Below are 13624 nucleotides of genomic sequence, written 5' to 3'. Positions count from 1 at the left end.
TCCAGCCCTGGCCATGAGATGTTCCCTCCCCTCTTTCTTTATGCTCCTGTTGTTATTTCATGGAATTTCTGGGATGGGGGAAAAGCTGAGTTCATCCAGGTGGTGGGGAAAAAGACCCCTGAAAATCTCAGGGCCTCAGGGCAAACACAACCCTTGTCATTGAGGTGCTGAGGATTTGAGTAGGAAAGGGACTGTGTGCATTGTCAAGGTGAGGAATGAATAACAATTTACCACTAGATCCACCTCATTAACCACCGACACAGGCTAATTCTGCTGCAGATAGAAGGGAAACAGGGAGTGATTCTATGCTATTCAGCCATGGAAACAGTGAATGTGCTGGGGAAAGCTGGACTTTACAGGCAGGTGGAAATAGTGGCTCCTAGAAATACCTGGAGTCCCCCACATTGTGTCTGCTACCAGGGTTGGATGTTGAACTGCTCACAGAGTCCCCCATCACCATTGGCTTCCAGCAGGTGATTGCAGAACCCTTCACCCACCCAATGCAGTATGAGGGCTGAGTCTTGTATCTCTGCACCTAGAGTCCAGGGCATGCACTTTCTCCCCCTCTGCTGTGTAGAATCTGGTCCTGCTGCAAAGTGATCCCTATGAACCACCAACCTCCAGGACAGCAGGGTTGTCCCTCAGACCAGGGATTACATAAATTGGGGATGTAGCGCAGTGGTAGAGCACCTGCTTTGCATGTCTGAGGCCCTACCTTCAATCCCCAGAATCTCCATGTTCTTTCTTTTCACACTGCAGCTTTGCTCATGCCCATCTCAGATGTGACCCACCCAGCATCTCCCTGCCCGAGTTTCAGTCTTGCTCAGTGAGAGGCAAGTGCCAATTGCATGGAAGTCTTGGGGAAGGGTTGCTCCTAAGTCACTTTGGTACATTTAAGATTCCCATGTGCTGTGCTGCTTGGGACAGTGAGAAGGGTGAATCCTCCAGCACTGGAGGGAAAGGTCCCATCTGCACAGACTGAGAGGCAAGGAAACAGAGGGTCTGTCAGTGCTCAGAGAGGAGAGAGCTCAGTGATTTACACCCAACAGGGGACACTGTCTTTTTGAGGCGAGTGCAGCTTGTTTCTGATGGTGCTGACGATGGATAGAAAAAAGGCTGGACTCAATGACAGATGAGACCACAGAAGGGGAAGGGGAATGGCAGCCCTACAGAAGGGCCTCGGTGCTCAGATGCACCAGTTATAGGCACCCTGGACTGTCCTAAAGGGAGAAAAGATAAAGAGGGACCCAGCGCCCCCTACAGTGATCCCATGGACAAGAACCTGGTAGGGAGTGGGGTGAAGGTTCCCTTTGGGCAAAGTGGAGCTGAAATTCCTCAGTGTCCAGGAGGGATGTCCAGGCAAGTCATGACTGACTAACTTAATTGCCTTCTGTGAGGAGATAACTGGGTCTGTGGATGAGGGGAAAGAAGTGTAAGTATTATTCTTGGACTTTAGGAAGCTTTTGATATAGTATTCTTGCTGGCAAGTTAAAGTAGTATGGGCTGGATGAATGGACTATAAAGTGGATAGAAAGCTGGCTAGATTGTTGGGCTCAAGGATTTGTAATCAATGGCTCCATGTCTAGTTGGCAGCTGATATCAAGCAGAATGCCCCAAGGTTCAGTCCTGTGGCCAGTTTTGTTCAATATCTTCATTAATGATCTGGAGGATGGCGTGAACTGCACTCTCAGCAAGTTCGCAGATGACAGTAAACTGGGAGGAGTGATAGATATGCCTGAGGGTAGGGATAGGGTACAGAGGGACTTAGACAAATTAAAGGATTGGGACAAAAGAAATCTGATGATGTTCAACAAGGACAAGTGCAGAGTCCTGCACTCAGGACAGAAGAATCTCATGCACTGCTACAGACCAGGGAAGAGTGGCTAGGCAGCCGCTCTACACAAAAGGACGTAGGAGTTACAGTGGACAAGAAGTTGGATATGAGTCGACAGTGTGCCCTTGTTGCCAAGAAAGTTAACAGCATTTTGGGCTGTATAAGTCGGGGCATTGCCAGCAGATCGAGGGACGTGATCATTCCCTTTATTTGACATTGGTGAGGCCTCATGTGGAGTACTGTGTCCAGTTTTGGGCCCCACACTACAAAAAGGATGTGGAAAATTTGGAAAGAGTCCAGCCGAGGTCAACAAAAATGATTGGGGGCTGGAGCACATGACTTTGAGGAGAGGCTAAGGGAACTGGGATTGTTTAGTCTGCAGAAGAGAAGAATGAAGGGGGATTTGACAACTGACAGAGAGTTCCAAAGAGGATGGATCTAGACTATTCTCAGTGGTAGCAGATGACAGAACAAGGAGTTGTGATTTTGGTACATGGTCCTATTCTGTTATGAATGTTGCTGCAATTCAAAATAGAGTTTAGAAATTCAAGAGGGCACATATGATAGGAAGAGTTTGAACTCCATTATGGTACTTTTTCATCATGGCATTTTCCCACCAAAACTCTGTTTTCCTCACAGAACCTGAGGGACAGAGAAGTGGCTGGAATCGGTTGGGAGCAGGGCTGGTCAGAGTGGGCCTCAGGAATGCACACCACAGAGAGCATATAAGGGACTGTCAGTGGTGACGCAGGCGCTGTCCACCATGGAGGCAGCCACATCCAGGTTCTCTGTGCGGCATTGGATCAAGGCTTCGGCTACTAATATCTGTCAAGGACTCTGATACTTACCTGACTCCTGTAATCCACCAAAGGATCCAGTTAAGTCTGTGCTATCAGCCCAGATCTGTTGATCTCCTGCTTTGGCAGTAGAGAGCCAGATCCTCCGATGTCCCAGAGATCCTGAGATGGACCATCCATTGCCGATGTCCTCCATCTGCAGCTGGAAGAGAGACAGTGATTATATTTTTGGGCATTTATCAGTTTAGCCAAGGGACAGTTTAAGGGCCTGGGCTTTATGCCCTCTTGCTGGAATCTATGCATGGATATTTGTAGTGTTCCCCATAGATAGAACTGGGGGGAAAATTCACTATCCCTTAATCAATCTTCTTTGTTTAAGGTTATATTCTCTCTATCCGTTATTTCAATGCAACACAGGCGGGAGGCACACAGATTTCTAATTCTCTCAGCTGATAGATGCTGGTAGGAGTTGAACCTGTTGTATATGGCACCTCCTTATTATTCCACACAGAGATTTTGGGGTACCATTTATTAGTGACCACGGCAGGACTTCTCAGAGATTTAGCTCTCTGAGTGGGGTCCTTTGTTTGAATAGATTCCGGCTAACGGAGAGGGAAGGGTCTGGAACAGTGTTGGTGAGGGCGTCGACTGGTGGGTCAGACAGGTTCCCCAGATCACTGCCTGTTCAGACATATATGTATCCCCACTTGGTTGTAGTTTATGCAGAGTGAGCTAGAGGCCCATAAACCAAGGCTCACTGCAGGGTAGGATTCTGCTCACGCCAGTAGCTTGGGGAGCGGATCTAAGCAGCCTGCAGTAAGGTAGACCATCAAGTCCTGGGTTAAGTGGCTCTGGCCAGTCACTTCATCTAAGGCAGAGGTGGATGGTAAGGCCCTAACCATCCATCTCTAGGATGGTAAGGCCCTAACCATCCATCTCTAGGTCGTGACTGAGCACTGTTGGGTTCCAAAAGGAGGCAGCTGTGAGTTCTCATGGGTTACTGACCATAAGCAAATAGCCACCACAAGTTTAGGATGGTGGGCTATTCGGTTTTGACATTATACCTGTCTATTTTATCCATGGTAAGCGAGTAAAGGATGGAGAAGGTTTTAAGCCTAGAAGGATGGTCCTAGCAGTCTAATAAAAATAGTTTGGAGTATGCAGCGTCTGGTTTTGGGAAATCTCAAAGCCTTTGTAAAGAAGGGGCTTTCCAAGGAAATGAAGCGTTATAGAAATTCCAGATATTGTGGGGACATTATTTGGCAAGCAAGCTGGTTTCCTAGAAAAAAATGGCAGAAGCAAGCATTGATTTATGGGCTCGCTACGGGGTGTAGGGAACTGGACAGTAGGGTAGGTCACCTTAAAGCCCTAGCCAACCAGGCAAAAGATCAGGAGAAAACAAATGGGTTGGAATTGGAGAAAGCAGTGGCACAACATCAGATGGATACTGCTCAAATGACAATACAAGCTAGGCAAATCATGCAGCTTGAAGAACAGCTGCAGGAGGCCAACTCACGTAGGGCAGCTGTGGAAAGGGAAAACCAGATTCTGCCCACAAAATTAGATTCTGGCCACTATCAGGCAGCTCATGAGTGAGGCCAAGCAGGCTCAGGGTCAGAAGCAATAAATCATTCAGCCTGCTTGAATGAGATTCAGAAGCAGCAGCAGCAGCTAAAGATCTCTAGAGGTATGATTAGCATGGTGAAAACTAACCCACTAGCTGAGTTTATTCCTGGGGAAGGATCAGAGATAGAGCCCGAGGCACACAGGGACGATCCACCATGTTATTCTCCCACAGAAAAAGGCCTTATTCCTTCAGCGCCATTTAATTTAGATGAAGGCCCAAGGGTGACAGGACAAAGTAATCCACCGATTGCCCCAATCACTACTATAGTCACGCAGTCTGGGGCTCAATGGCCTGCTGAGACGCACTAGGAGACAAAGGTGTTAGCAGCAGAACAAGCAAAAGCTTTAGGGAAGCAGCTGGGCCAGCGTGATAAAAATAATGCTTTGAACTGGTTAGCACACTTGAGCTGCTTACCTAACCTTAGCGAGGAGGATTCCCTTAGATTGTTAGGGAATGTTTGAGTGTAGAGGATTTCAGTGCTTTACCAGATGGATTGTCTATGGGTTATGTCACTGAACTTGTAGATATATATATATATATATATGGGTGTGTATAAAATGTTTCAATAAGGTTATCATATGGGAAAAAAAAGTGTATTCGGAAAAATAGGGAGCTCCAGAGCATCCAGAAACCTTTATAGCAAGAGAGAGGTTGTTATGTTGATGAGCTGGTCTGGCTCCAGTAGACCAGAATGGCACTGTACAGTATAATGTGCTAGCAGTTTGTGAACTGGTGATACAAGGGCTTACACCTATAGGACCAGTACACCCAGCAACCATAGGACTTCATGAAGTGGAATCAAGGGTGAGAGAAGCTCACGAGTTCACAAAGGATGCAACCAAATTAACTGGTACGATCCCTAAAGAGAAGGTATCAACGGTAAAAGGGTTTCTAAATTCACTGATTGGGAAATCTGATAATAAACCTGACAACAATAGTAATAAACAGAACAATGGGTTTAAGGAAGAAACAGCATCTTGGTTGCAAGGTCCCACTGAAGAGCGAAAGGTTTTCAGAAATGTGTTGTGGAAGAGACTTGTAAAATATGAAACTAGGGAGCAATTGGATCGAGTCCCTGCTCCTGAACTCTTTCAGAGACTGCTTAAATATGAGAGGGAGAAACAACAAGTAGAGGGAAATGCACAACATTGTCCCACTGCATGAAGCCTCAGGGGAGGGGCCCAGCTTTCACTCCCCCAGATTTTGTGGTTCCCATAATAAATGATGAATGGGGGAGACCAATGGTTAACATCATGTTGGAAGGAAAGTTTGGGTCATTCTGTCAAAAGGTGTTGGTGGAGATGAGGGTGTCAACGAGCATCTTGTACACTGATGGTTCACTACAAGCTAAATTGCTGCCTATTAAGTGTATAAAGACTCTCGAAAGTTACAATTGTAAGAGCAGTATTGTACCCTTTTCTAAGCTCACCTCGGACACCTTTGTACTCAAGGCCTGTGGTCATCTCAGGAGCTGGCATTACACATGAATGTCTGAGAACTGAGAGCAGTCCGCCTGGCGTGCCAGGCATTCCAGCAACAGTTACAAGGCCGTTGTGTCTCAGTGTTTACAGATAACACAACCGCCATGTACTACATAAACAAACAGGGAGGGACACAATCCTCCCCCCTTTGTCAGGAGGCCATCCAACTCTGGAACTTTTGCATAGCCCACTCGATACATCTGGTAGCGTCCTTTCTCCCAGGCGCTCGGAACACTCTGGCAGATCAACTCAGCAGGTCTTTCCTGTCTCACGAGTGGTTGATCCGCCCGGACATTATTCATTCTGTTTTCCAGAAGTGGGGATTTCCCCACATAGACCTGTTTGCTTCCCACGTGAACAGGAAATGCCAGATGTTCTGCTCCTTCCAAGATCTCTCCTCGGGATCGATCTCGGACGCTTTCCTGATGCTGTGGAAGAGCCTCTCTTTTATGCCTTCCCACCATTCCCGCTGGTTCACAAGGTCCTGCTAAAACTCCTCAGGGACAGAGCGCACATCATCATGATCGCTCCAGCATGGCCCAGGCAGCACTGGTACACCATGTTGCTCGACCTGTCGATAGCCAACCCAATTACCCTGCAACTCCACCCAGACCTCATAACTCAGGACCACGGCAGACTTCACCACTCGGACCTGCAGGCCCTTCACCTCATGGTGTGGCTGCTGTGTGGCTAAACCAGTCAGAGTTACGTTGCTCTGCATCAGTACGACAGGTTCTCCTGGGTAGCAGGAAACCTTCCACCCAGTCAACGTGTCTGGCCAAGTGGAAGCGTTTCTCCTGCTAGTGCAAAACGCTTAATCTTACTCCCACTGAGGTCTTGATCCCCTCTATTTTGGACTACCTCTGGTCTCTCAAACAGCAGGGCCTTGCAGTATCATCACTGAGGGTACACTTGGGAGCCATCTCTACCTTCCACCCAGGTGAAGGTGGCCATTCCGTGTTCTCACACCCTATTGTTCGAGGTTCCTCAAGGGCTTGGAGCGCTTATACCCCCAAGTACGCCACCCAACCCCGACCTGGGACCTCAACCTGGTTTTAACCAGACGTATGTCTCCCCCATTTGAGCCGTTAGCAACCTGCTCGCTACTATACCTGTCTTGGAAGACAGCTTTCCTCGTAGCCATTACATTGGCCAGACGAGTCTCCAAGCTTAGGGCTCTTACGGTGGATCCGCCGTACACTGTGTTTGACAAGGACAAGGTGCAGTTGTGACCACACCGGCATTCCTCCCTAAGGTGGTTTCAGCCTTTCATGTTAACCAGGACATCTTTATCCTGGTCTTCTTCCCGAAGCCACACTCAATGTGACAGGAGCAACAATTGCACTCACTGGACGTCCGTAGAGCACTCACATTTTATACTGATCGGACAAAACCCTTTTGTAAAATGCCCCAACTCTTTGTCACGGTAGCAGACCGAATGAAAGGCCTACCTGTTTCCTCTTAGAGGATCTCATCTTGGGTGACGGCGTGCATCCGCACTTGTTATGATTTGGCTCATATTTCCCCAAGCCACATCACCGCACATTCTACCAGGGCTCAGGCGTCATCTGCTGCCTTCCTGGCTCATGTACGTATCCAGGAGATATGTAGCACAGCTACCTGGTTCTCGGTCTACACCTTTGCTTCACATTATGCTCTGGTTCAACAGTCCAGAGATGATGCAGCCCTTGGTTCAGCAGTTTTGCATTCTGCAACATCTCACTCTGACCCCACAGCCTAGGTAAGGCTTGGGAATCACCTAATTGGAATGGATATGAGCAAGCACTCGAAGAAGAAAAGACGGTTACTCACCTTTGTAACTGTTGTTCTTCAAGATATGTTGCTCATATCCATTCCAAACCTGCCCTCCTTCCCCACTGTCAGAGTAGCTGGCAAGAAGGAACTGAGGGGCGGTTAGGTCGGCAGGGGTATATATCCAGCGCCATAGCGGTGCCACTCCAGGGTGCACCCAGCCGACTCATCGAGTGTTGCTAGAGTAAAAATCTTCCGACGAACATGCATGCGGCACGCGCACACCTAATTGGAATGGATATGAGCAACACATCTCTAAGAACAACAGTTACAAAGGTGAGTAACCGTCTTTTTTCTTTCATCTGAGCAGGGTTTCTAGTTTTCCAACTTGATATGATCTCCCAGCTGGAACACAGGAAAGAACCATGGGTCCCAGACCTCCAGGGTTCAGAGGAAAGAGAGATCCTGAGAAATCCCTGCACAGATGAAGAAACATTAAACCAACTCAGAATCTGTAAGTGCCTGAAGGAAACCTCTGGGATGCCCAACAAAGCCCTTGGGGAGGTCTCTCAGTTCATTATTGTCCCTAACAGAGGTCATATCCTCAGGGTAAATATAGTTCATGGCTTCCTGTAGATCCTAGCATCCACCAGGGAGTAGCTTCCTCCCTTCCTCCTGCATTTTTGGATGGGATGTGAAGGCTGAATTCATCCCCCTCCTCTCTTGGGGAAGCGTTTGTGGGAGTTAGAATCATAGGGTTGGAAGGGACCTCAGGAGGTCATCTAGTCCAACCCCCTGCTCAAAGCAGGACCAACCCCCAGACAGATTTTTTGCCCTTCCTATGAGGAACCAGGGAGTATCACATTTATACCATTCCTCCTATGCAAAGTTGTTGTTAGAGTCACCAATGATACAGATTGTATCATTCTCAGTTGTTCTCATGTTGCTCTGGTTGCACTGAAGAGCAGATTTATGGGAAACTTTTCAAATTTTATATGTAAATGAAGAGGAGAGGGAAAAAAGTGTCATTTCAGCCTCTGTAACACCGGAAGGATACGTGGTGACACAGAGATTCCCTCCTTTCCCATCACTGCAGAACTTTTACCTTTTGTCGAGCCATGCAGAGTTTATCTTCATCACATTCTCTCCATCTACTTCTCAAAATGTCATGTGATAAGGCATTCTTCATTGTCTGTGCTTGCAGATGATGTTTTGACTTCTTTAATCCTATATCAGAGTCGCTATGATTGGAGATGAAAGTGTCAAAGTTCTGGGAGGAGAATTCAAATGGATTCCAGATACAGTGTTGTTATTTGGAGTTTAAATCCCAGGTTCCATCTATTGTAAAGCCACTTTTGGCAAGGTGGCTGTTTTCCCCTCATTATGGGACTGCTGGGATACTAAAAATGTTGTAAATAACATAACTGACTATTGAGACAGGATGAGTGAAGCAGGTTTGAATGGATCAGAGAAGAATGTGATGGGAGAATCTCTTGTCCCAATTCTGAATAATCAGAGGTAACCTGCTCTGGAATTTCACTTGACACTTTCTTTGTAATGTATTCTCTCTCTGTGATGTGGGTTTCTATCTTTCCTGAAGGCTGCTTAGTCACCTGATTGGATATTAGTTCAGTTTGATAGGATGTAGCTCAGATTTATTGGAGAATTTAAGACAATGACCCTTTGCTAAAGTCCTCATTTATGATTTCAGCTTTGCTTTTTCTCCATTCCTCCATGATGACATGGAGAAAGTTCAAGTGCAGTTCTATCAACAGGAGAGAACTCTCCAATTTACTGGACATGCTAATAAAGAAACAGCAGTGATTTAAAATCTCCACTCAGAAATGGTGAACAACAGCAGAACTCCAACTAACTGAAGGAAGTGCATATGATCACAGTGTATTTCAGTTGTTTAAGGCAATATTTGTCTCAGATGATCGGGGAAGAGAATTCCATGGTAAGTGATTTTGAACTAGGCAAAATGCCCATGTGTTTGGTTCCCAGAGCATTTGTAACCCAGGCCCTACAGAAGATCTCTTCTAGCTAATCCTACGGTATGGGAAATGCAGCCCTTCATGACACACATGTTGAGGAAATAGAAGTGGAGTTTTTGTCAAATTTATTTTTGTAGGTGCTAAAGATGTGTATAAAATGAAACCAGTGTTGAAAATGTAATATCTTCAGAAAAATAGCCATTTTTAATAGAATCTCCAGCTCTGGTAACTAACAAAGATTCTGATCCAGGCCTGTATCCAGTCCCGTGCCTGGACCTGTGCCACCGAATTAAAGAAAAGCTGGACATGTTTAAGGAAGCCATTACTCATTAACACTGCTGAGATTTTAAGTGGTTTTGTAAAGGATTCTACTTCAGAGAAGTGTAAATTTACCCTATCCAAAACCAAGGATTTGGAAAGCGCTGAGGTTGAAGGAGTCCACATCCAGTTCTTGGTTTCCACCTAAGTAAAGGAAGCTATGGTAACCCAAGGAAAACTGTTTGTACAACTCCACTTCCTAGTTCAGTGTCACTGATTACACTTCCAGAGTATGCCAGGATTAGACTAAGAACAATCATCCTTCACTGTTTGAGTGAGAGAGTGCTTCATAGGACATTCCTTCCCTATGGATCCCAAACTGGCTGCCTGGTTGGGTAACAAGGACTTTCAGGCTGTAGAAATGACGGTAACCAATGCGGCAACAAATTTGTCAGGCTCCAATATCAGACTTCCGGATACTCGCATGTTGAGACCTGATTCTATTGTTTTGTGTCTGACGCTATGGCTACATAATAAAGCTGATGTCGGCAGAGCTGCACCCCATTTCTCCCATTGGACTTGATTAGTCCAGCCCCCGCAAGCAGCAGTGGCTATGTTGGCAGGAGAAGATCTCCCGCTCATGTATCACTATCTAAACAGAGGGTTAGGGCTGTGTAACTACGATACTCAACTGTGTGGATTTTTCACACCCCTAAGCAATATAGTTATCCCGATAAATGTCTTTAGTGTAAACCAGACCTTAGTTTTGTCTTGTGTTTTATGCATTTACATCACTTCTCCCCCTACCTCCTCCTACTTTGAAAGATTAAAAAGTGTGACAAGAGGTATTTTTCCTCATGATGCAAACATTCTGACATAGGAGAGCCCTTCCACCAGAACACATGGCAGAAGATCCTGAGATATATGAACTCACAGATGTGGTTGTGACGTATGTTGGGACAAACCACAACTCGAGCCAAGGTTCAGTTGTTGGCAATGGGGATTAAAAGAAAACTGACATATATGACAAGAATTTGTGATCTTTGAATATGTTATTGGTACCAATTAAAATGAAATTATAGGGAAAGTTATTGGTTAAAGAGTAAGAAACTGTGTGATAATCAGAATTATTTTGGAAAACTGAAAGGTGTCTTGTTTTTTGTTTTGTTAGTCGTACAGGAAATGATGGCTAATCTTCAGAAGTGAATTTGATTTAATTTACCCCCTGTAGTGTAAGGAGTTCTGGTTGAAAACCTCACTCCAAAGGTTAGGGTGGGAGAATGTCTGTGAGAAAGAGTGTATAAGAGAATATTGGCCCTAGACTTTAATATTTTCTGTTTTCAAATAGAACTTATTTTGCTTAGTTTCAAAGTCAATTTCTATTAAAAGGAAAGCTACTCGAGGAGATAAATTGTCTAAGTTTTTACCCACTTACACTGTAAGGGTCACTGTCTTCTCCACTTCTCTAAATTGCAAAGGAAAGGTTTGACATCTATAATAGGATGTGTCCAGCAGATAGGAAAGCTGCACTCATCAACTATCAATATAAAGAAGAAGGCTGAAGTCCATTGCCTTTCAGGTCAATGAGCCATCTAAAGGCTGGTCGATATTGAAAAGCTGTGTTGGCAGAGCCACATCTCTCAGAGGTGTGAAAAGTCCTCTCCACTGAGAGAAGTAGTTAATGTGACCTGAGCCCCAGTGTAGACAGTGTTATGTTGTCAGAAGACTATTTCCAGTGTTTGAAGTGTAGACATAGCCTTAGACAGATTGATCCCCTCTGGAAAGTGAGTCATGACATCAGTTCCAATTTTGACCCATCTCCCTGTATGTGAGAAAGCTGCTAGGATGGAGGGCTGAGCCAGGTATCTGATCGCCTGGTTCAACTGAGGGAAAAGCTCTTCATACCCATCAGTCCAAAGACTGAGAGAAATGGAGAGTTCCAACCATTGTCACTTTAGTATTTTATTGTTCCTTTCCCTATTTTTTGTGCTGACCTTTCTGTTCTATCAGAGTGTGACTGTATAGCTCAGTGCATGTGTGATAAAAACTCTTTGGTGGCAATTGGCAAAGTCAAAGTAATTCACAAGAAACTCCTGTCTCAGATCTGACAAATTCATCACACCTAATGCACTATTTTTTTATATGTATTTAGCCAGGAAGCATAGCAGTGAGATCTCTAGTGAAAGCTTGTAAATTATTGTTACTCCTGATCACTGCAAGAGGTGTGAGAGTCCTATTGAAGGAGTAATGTAAGTATATGGAAAATTATGCCCATATGGTATTGTCATGAAAGTGAAACACCCCAATCATAGGTCTTGTTGGGGACAGCCCATTCAAGTGGGAGGGAATTGTCACCTGTCTCTTGCTAGCCAGTTATGCGATGTTTTGCTGCATTGTCAACCTTTGCACGAGCCCAGAAAAGCCAATGGAAAGCTATCAGCGACAAATTATAGACATTGAAACCCTGTAGAAGTGAAAAGGACAATATGACAATGAGGAAATGGTCCTTTCTGTGAATATACACAAAAGACTGATTCAGTTTATAACAGGGTGGAGAGAAACACTCTGGGTCCATTCACCAAGGAGATCACTAATGACCAGTGGTGCTTCTAGAAAGGCAAGGGCATGGCTCCTAGGGACTAGCAATCACTGCAATAGACTGTCACTTCACACTTCAATCTACTTAGATAGGAAAGGTAACTATTAAAAAGTGTAGGTTGCATTTTATGATTTGGTTTTTTTGGTAATGGTTGGTTTCCATCACACATTTGTTTCTGTTTAAATCTCTGTCCCTTGTTAAAGAAAATTCCATTTGTTCAATAACTGTGCCCAAGTGCTGTGTGTGATACAGTAGCAGTGGGCTACAGTAAAACTGGTAACCTGGGATGTACCATTGCTTTGGGCAGAGAGGATCTGGGATTTTTCTGAGCCCTGGTCTACCCTAGTGGAGGGGATCAATCTAAGTTATGCAACTTCAGCTACATGAATAACGTAGCTGAAGTCGATGTACTTAGATTGACTTACCGTGGTGTCTTCATCGCGGTGAGTCAACTGCTGCAGCTCCCCCATAGACTTTGCCTGCGCCTCTCACCAAGCTGGAGTACACTCGAGTACCGACGGGAGAGCACTCAGGGATCGATTTATTGCATCTACACTAGACACGATAGATCGACCTCTGCCGGATCGATTGCTGGCCGCTGATTCAGCAGGTAGTATAGACATACCCCGAGTATCTGGTGATCGGAGCTGGACCCCAGAGGTGGACACATTGAAGGAACTCAGGGGTTAAGGTGCCTCTATTGTCAACTGTCAGGGCTGCTGTAGCCCAGAGGTGGGTTCTTGACTGCCTGACAGGCTGGTGAGTTTGGTCACTAACATCCAGCTGCCAAATGCAAAACTCCCTCTTCCTCGTGGCAGGTGGCAACAAGGAGACTCACAGTCCTCAGCACCCTGAGATGGGTCACAATGTATCTCTGTGTTGATCCATCTGTCAGATCCACACTGGGGAAGCTCCCTATAGCATAAAACTCTGCCCTATGAAATCATGGAACGTGCTCTTCTCTCTGTGAAAGCACGTAAAGAATCCAAGTGCTGGAGAGTAGGGATTGGGTCCAAAGTGAGTTAGATAAATTGGAGGATTGGGTCAAAAGAAATCGGATGAGGTTCAACAAGGACAAATGCAGATTTCTACACTTAGGACAGAAGAGTCCCATGCACCGGTGCAGACTGGGGACAGACTGGCTAAGTGGCAGTTCTGCAGGAAAGGACCTGGGAATTACAGTGGACAAGAAGCTGGATATGAGTCAATAATGTGCCCTTGTTGCCTGGAAGGTTAACAGCATATTGGGCAGCATTAGTAGGAATGTTGCTAGGAGATCAAG

Source organism: Gopherus evgoodei, chromosome 1 (assembly GCF_007399415.2).
Source record: "Gopherus evgoodei ecotype Sinaloan lineage chromosome 1, rGopEvg1_v1.p, whole genome shotgun sequence".
NCBI classification, from domain to species: domain Eukaryota; kingdom Metazoa; phylum Chordata; order Testudines; family Testudinidae; genus Gopherus; species Gopherus evgoodei.
This window is presented reverse-complemented; position numbering follows the sequence as displayed.